Source organism: Amphimedon queenslandica, unplaced genomic scaffold (assembly GCF_000090795.2).
Source record: "Amphimedon queenslandica unplaced genomic scaffold, v1.1 AMPQUscaffold_13238, whole genome shotgun sequence".
NCBI lineage: Eukaryota > Metazoa > Porifera > Demospongiae > Haplosclerida > Niphatidae > Amphimedon > Amphimedon queenslandica.
The window spans coordinates 86,689-94,041 of NW_003546526.1; positions in this window are offsets into that span (position 1 = coordinate 86,689).

Genomic DNA, 7,353 nt, shown 5'->3' on the forward strand with positions numbered 1-7,353 from the left:
ACAGGGATTTTTGCCAAATTTGTCAAAAATGACAAGGAGACAATTTTTCACATTTATGTTTCCTGATGCATATGCATGTTCTTATGTTGTGTAGAAAGTTTAAGCTGATTTTGATCAAATTTGAACTTTTAATGAATTTTTAAAGTAGCTCCAGAACATGGCCAAAGATACTGTACTATTACTCATGTACTTCAGTAGTGCATTACATTTACATGTATATGAGTACATTGTACATCTACATTACACAATGTTTTATTCTTGCTTTTGTTTCTCCTTTCCCTCCACGACTATCCTGATGATGGATTGTTACATTGAGCCCATTGAGGATGTCCCTTGTGGTAATGTTGTTGGTTTGGTTCAAGTTGATCAGTTCCTAGTCAAGACTGGGACCATCACTACCTTTGAACACGCTCACAACATGAAGGTAGAGTAACTATACAATAAATGTAATAACATCATTTATAGTACTTGAAGCTTCCTACATGTACATGTATGTTATTTAGTAGCGTTTCATTTTCAAGGGGTATTAATGTTTATTGTCAAAAAGCAATTGTTGATAGTGACTCAATTATCAGTGGTATATGTTAGCACTAATTATTGTTGCCTCATTGTGTTTTTAATAAACAGTTTTTAAAATTTTATAGATATATTATTAATATTTTTAGGTGATGAAGTTCAGTGTTAACCCAGTAGTACGTGTTGCCTTTGAGGCCTAGAACCCGTCGAATCTTCCCAAACTTGATGGAGGACTGAAACATCTAATAAAGTCTAACCCTATAGTCCAAGTAAGAACATATAATAATAATATATTTTGAAATATTTGTATTTTCTAATTAACGTCCATTTTCTAATTAATGCCCATGTAGTGTATGACTGAGAGTGGTGAGCACATCATTGCTGAAGCAGGTGAGCTTCATTTAGAAATACGTCTGAAAGAGTGAGATGCCTGTGGCATCTCTTGCAGTGTTGGTTGCCATCACTCACTCCCCCATATTTATGTAGTCTGCCTGTAACCATCCTGAGTCTCTATTTGGGCACCCCAGGAGGTGGAGTTGCTCCGAATTGCCCCTTCTTACAATGCGGGGCACAAACCCTAAGCCGGCTCTCCAATTGAGCTGCTCTCTTAATGGGTTTCCAGACCATAATAGGGGGCATGACCAGTGGCTGCCAATGGCATGCCCACTGTTGGCGCTAGACAATTCGGCAGCATTCACATGCTACTGTTGGTTGTGATGGGCATATCTGTATGCCCACCTGCACATTCGTGGCTCTCGCTGTTAGTGATGAACCAGTTGGTGGCTCTGGCATGCTATGGGTCAACTGGTGGTGCAGCATGCTCTGATTCTTCCCTCACAGCCATGGCATCACGCTGTTGGCGCTGGACCATTCGGCAGCACTGGCATGTCATGACTAGTTGTGCTCCTACCCTTAATACGGTTGGTCTTACCGATGTATTGCAGGGGTTGTTAACAACCCCTTGGCTGTGGTTACAGGCTCGATTTCGGGGAGTGGCCCTTGCAAAATTCCAAACCTGTCTCCTCATTGGAGGTTTCCGGAGGCCGATAGTCATTATGTAGTCTTTAAAGGCTTGCGTTTTAAGTCAGTTAATGATTAGGTGGGGCCACTCCTTGACATTCACGTGGTTTATCCTCGTGGTCACTTGTGTTCATTTGAGTGCTCGAATTGCCAAGTTTTGGTTCTTTGCTAAGTAATTTTGTTTCCCTCCAACTCCATAATTGCATGTCTTTCTCCACTCTGTTGAGTGTTAAGCCTCCCTTGTGTTACGGTGTTGGTTCCCATCATTCAGTCCCCATATTTGTGTAGTCTTCTTGTAGCCATCCTTAGTCTCTATTTGAGCACCCGGGAGGGGCAGTTGCTTTGATGGCCCCTTCTTACAATGTGGGGCACAAACCCTAAGCCGGCTCTCCAATTGAGCTGCCTCTTTAATGGGTTTCCAGCCCATGGTAGGGGGCATGACCATTGGGGCATGCCTGCTGTTGCCGCCGGACAATTTGGCAGCGTTGACATGCCATAGTTGGTTGTGATGGCACATCCATAAGCCCACCTGCACATTCATGGCTCACGCTGGGTAGCAATGGACCAGTTGGTGGCTCTGACATGCTATGGGACACTTGCTGGTGCAGTAAGCTCAAATGCCCATGGCATCACTCTGTTGGCCCAGGACAATTCGGCGGAACTGATATGTCATGACCAGCTGTGCTCCTCCCGTTTCTGCAGTTGGTCGTTACCAACCCCTCGGCTGTGGTTACCGGCAGGATTTTGGGGGGTGGCCCTTGCAGTATTCCAAACCTCCTTCCTCATTTGTGGTTTCTGGAGGCCGATAGTCATTATTAGATACCTTATCATCATTTTAATCACTTCCTTCTTCTTGTCATCACCAAAACTCTTTTCTTCACCTATATAATCAGGACAGAATACCGTCAAAAGGCCATGGATGACATATGATACAGCTAAACAAAGCATACCTTACTTTGACTTCATACTTCAAGGAGTAAATCGTTAGTATGAGATACTTGTTTTGATGTTTCTGTTGACTGCTTACGTAACTTTTCCTTGGTATTTTCATGTGACTCTGAATTTTTGCACCATAATAGAAAACTCGTTACACAAGTCACTCAGATCAGACAACACCCTGCTATCATCCATTTCCTCTATATTCAAAATTATAAAAAGTATAAACCTATAAAACTTTAATTACTTAGCAAATCCTTTGCTTGTTTTATTTTACGCTGCTGTGCATTATCTGCAACTGCTTTCTTACCAACACTACATATAATATCAAATAGTATCATTGTCATTATAAAAGCTATAGGTATTATAATTCGTAACTACACGTAAATATATAGGAATTATACGTACGCCATACCTCTTTCACCTTAATTCTTTAAGCTTCATTTGAATCATCACTTTTGTATAATAACAGTGAATAATAGGAGAAAGTATACTGTGATGTAACTATATGCATTGTAGTAATCATAAGTATATTGAATGAAATACTTTATTTGGGCCATTGAAGCATATAATCGATCATCATAACTATGCATGCATCAAAACTTTATAGCAATTACTGCCAATATGCCAGCTACGCATGTTTTTTTTCCATTTCATTCATTTTGAGTATTTAAAGAATGCCCAATGCATAATGGAAGTGTCAATTAATGAACTTACATCTGATAGGCAATATTTTTTGCAGAATATTTCTCCATGTCATCCCAAAAACACAGGACTATATCATCACCCTCAATTCAGTTCTTTCTGCAGGCATTTCATGCTCAAGATCTTCTTCCTTAATACTTAAGATACCATAACTAAGATACTTGACTAAATAGTAGTCTACATGAGAAATTATATAAACATTATAAAATACTCGTCAACTATTAAGTAATATACATGAATTATCATTTTTAAGACACTATAACTTTTTGAGGTGCTTTTTGCTTTCGTTGCACACTTAGACAAGGTGATGGATCAAGATAATTTAGTAAAACCTACTGAATGAAAAAATGATGCCTCTGGGTGCTCATAATGCTGACAGTTGACACCCATGCTTTTTTCCACTCCATGTATCCATGATCAGGGGACCATGTAAAAAGTATATGCGAGACGCTTCTCCTTCAAGAAAGAGAGCTAGTATCGTCCGGGTCAGAATAAGAGCAAGGTGAAGGTGAGAATAAAAATATCACTTAGAATTCTTTACTTTTAGCTATAATAATAATTATGCATGATTACGTGATTATTAGGACCATTATCTGAGGACATGCAAACATGTCTAGAACATACTAGTGATGATGAATGTAGCTTAAATGATAAAGCAATTGTAAAAAATAACTGTCATGATGAAAATGGACAAGATATTCAACAAGATTTGGAGGGTAATTCACTTTTGCCTATAATTTTACTTTAAAAGTGATATAAGAAAAAAATGCTAGTTTTGAAGACGAAACTGAAGGAATTGATATTCAAGATCATGAAATTCGACGTAAGTAACATTTTAGTTAATTATTATATATACATTGTTATTGGAAGATGAAAAAATAGTTACAGGTCTCCAATTGGAGTTAAGAAATTAATATTTCAATTCTAATACCGACAATGAGACACAACTGCAGCTTGAAGCAATTAAAGATATTTTGAGATTATTAACTGTTTGGTGGACGCGGTTAATAGTTAATTAACTGCGTGGGTACTAGTCTGCAATGTTGGAAAAGCAGCTACATACACATAGGTGTAGCCACGGGTGGGCCATACGGGGCCATGGCCCTGCCTAAAATTCCAAGAATGGGTGTGACTACCATTATTAATTAAAGTTTAATAATTGCACTAACACGTCAAATTAGAGCATTCTTTACTGCATCACCAGCAGGAGCAAATCAGACTTGTACACAGGCAGAGACCATACTCACCATACACTCACAAAATAGTTAGATGATTTTTAGGAGATTTTTTATGCATTTATTTAATTTTAACTAATTAAAATGTAAGACCACACCCACTATGAATAATTAATTAGATGGCCAAAATTTTTCATTGCGCTTTGCGCGCCAATTGGATCACCCTCTCCTACAATCCTGGCTACGCCTATGTACATACACTTGCTAAAACATGACAATAGCAACCAGAAATGACAGATGCATCTTGTTATGGGACAAAGGGATACTTAAAGTACTTGTACAGTTCCAAACCATGGTTCCACAATTTACCATTAGTAATAATCCTGTAATGTAGCTTAGAAGTTTGATCAGAAATGTAATCATGACATCAATTAATAGAGCAAGTGTATATACCATGTCTAGCAATGAATTACAGCTTTTCTTATATAAAAAGGGAAGAAAATAACCATAAAAGAGAGCCTAGTATCATTACATTGAGACCACGCCCATTTCTTCTCCTTTTTGCTCTCCATAGTAAACAAGGCTTAAACACAAGAATACACGACTGTTTGACTTTATAAATACATTCTGTCGGTCCTACTCCAGGAATCCTGTAGGTTTTAGGCTTCTTCTCTCAAAAGAATAAAGAAATGGGAGAAAATGCACTCCTTATCCGAGTCAAGGGGTCAACTGAATAGGGTCATCTAAGAGATTCTAAAATTCCAGAATTTCTAAGTGTAATTGAGAATTCTTGGTTTCTCGCAGGATTCCAGAATTCTTACTTTGATTCCAGATTTTTTGCTTGGATTCCAGATTCCAGGACTTGGATTCCGGATTCTAGGACTTGGATTCCAGATTCTAGCTCCACTCCTGCACTTTTAAATGATATTCATGGTTATTAATTTGTTCCAAATAAACAAAAGAATTAAATTTTTGACTTCATAATGCAAGCAATCGCTCCTGAGCATGAATCATGTATAATGCTAAACCATCTTGGGAATCAGAGAGAATACAGGAGGCAGGAGAGAGACAAAAGCATAGATATTAGAGTTAAAAAGGATTCAAAACGCCCACGCTCTCCTGTTTCACTCCGTGTCCGTGTGCTGTAATGGCTCCAGATAGCTCTGTGAATTCAGCGAGCCTCGTCCATTGCTCCCGGTGGTTGTTAAAACTTAAAAGGATACTAAATATCAAAAGACTTTTCCTCTTATAAAGGCAAAGTCGAACAACAATAAAGACTTAAGTTCTTCTGTATGAAAATCAATCATAATATGTGACCAAAATTGACAAAAGTAACCTTATGGTGGATTGGAAAATTGGTCTTTACAGCAAAAAAAAATTAACCTTATAAGCTCCATTTGTCAGAAAAATACTTCAGAGGATGCAAAATGTTATTGTGTAACTTCTAGAAACAATGGTTGTCTAATAAAGCACTCACAAGTTGATATTTTTCATTATAACGATGAATTTCAAAATCTGCCATGAGGTACCTTTTGTCAATTATGGTCACATATTTAGTGCCTTATGGGTTGCTCCGGCACTGATGCACATGCATGTGACAGTTCACAGCCACATTTTAGAAATTAACATGAACTTATTTTTAGAATCATTTTGTTCTGTATATTCTAAGGCAGAAATATCGACAGCATGTTTTATAGGGATAAATTGTCATATCTTTAAAAGAATTTGGTTTTTGTAATGTCTAAATATTACTTTTTGTCCCACGATTTATAAAGAACAACATACAAGTAAAATTATAAGTCACTGAACTAAAGTAGCAGTTCAGTAATCACTGTAGCAATAATTGTTACCGTAGGATATTTGGTACTGCTGGTAGAGGTACAAAAGAAGACGATAAATATTCTCTGAAAGTGTCCATTAGTACTTCAAGAGCATTGAATAAGATTTGAAAGTGTGCTATTGGCATGCAGGTCTACTTATAGTTGCCTGGTATGCTATAGGCTTTCACTGTTCATCCTTCAATGGTGAATTATAGGTACAAAACTGCTTTTATGTAAGTTATCACTGAAAATAGTCAAGTTATACATGGATTGCAGGTGTAATTATGTATTTTGAAAATTTCTATAAATGGTCATATCAGTAAACAACATTATCAAAGACAAGAGCTACCTCAGTTACAAACTATCTTGCAAAAAAAACCTAGATAAAGTCCTCTGGTTGATCCTTAAGGTAATAAAAATTAATTGAACTCTTTGGAGACGGATTGTGATGCACATTCTCCATTCATTGCTATGGGATTATGTGAGCCGTTTCCAATCCGTTTTAACTCTATTATCAATGACGAAATGAATAGAGGAAAGAGCAATTCAATGAGAATAATAATATACTAATTAAGCCTTTGTAGAGCATAACAGACATAGCCACATTCCTAAATTGTCAAAAGGTGTTACACATCTTTCATGGAACCAGAAAGTACATCTTTCACAGTGCATTGTTTCTACAACTTCTATGCCATCACACTTTACAAATTGGGCACAAATACATGTTAACATGTTATGAGTTACTTATTGTCCTGAGTCTTGATTCCATCACTGGAAATGGTGTCAATTCTCTGGATGACCAACACTGTACCAGGTGTGGTTGCATCTCACTTTGTTCAAATATTAGGTTAGCTTGATCCAAATTATGTGCTATGGCAGTTGCTATCGCAATGGCAGAGAGCCCACAGTCTGATCCTCCACTTTGTTTAGGTGTGGGAGTACAGTTAACCTTTAGTTCATGTATATTTCGATATGATATTAAATATGCAATGACATCTTCTGCACTTTTTCATAGATTAGAATAATTAGAGTTATAATAATTATAGAGTATTCTGCAGAGTCAGGTGGTTTAATGGCAATACCATATGTACTAATCACAGCCTAATGATTATCGTCAATCAAAACAATTTGAATTATGTTTTGAAATGGTGCAAGTGCATACTTCTGTTTGAACAGTGATG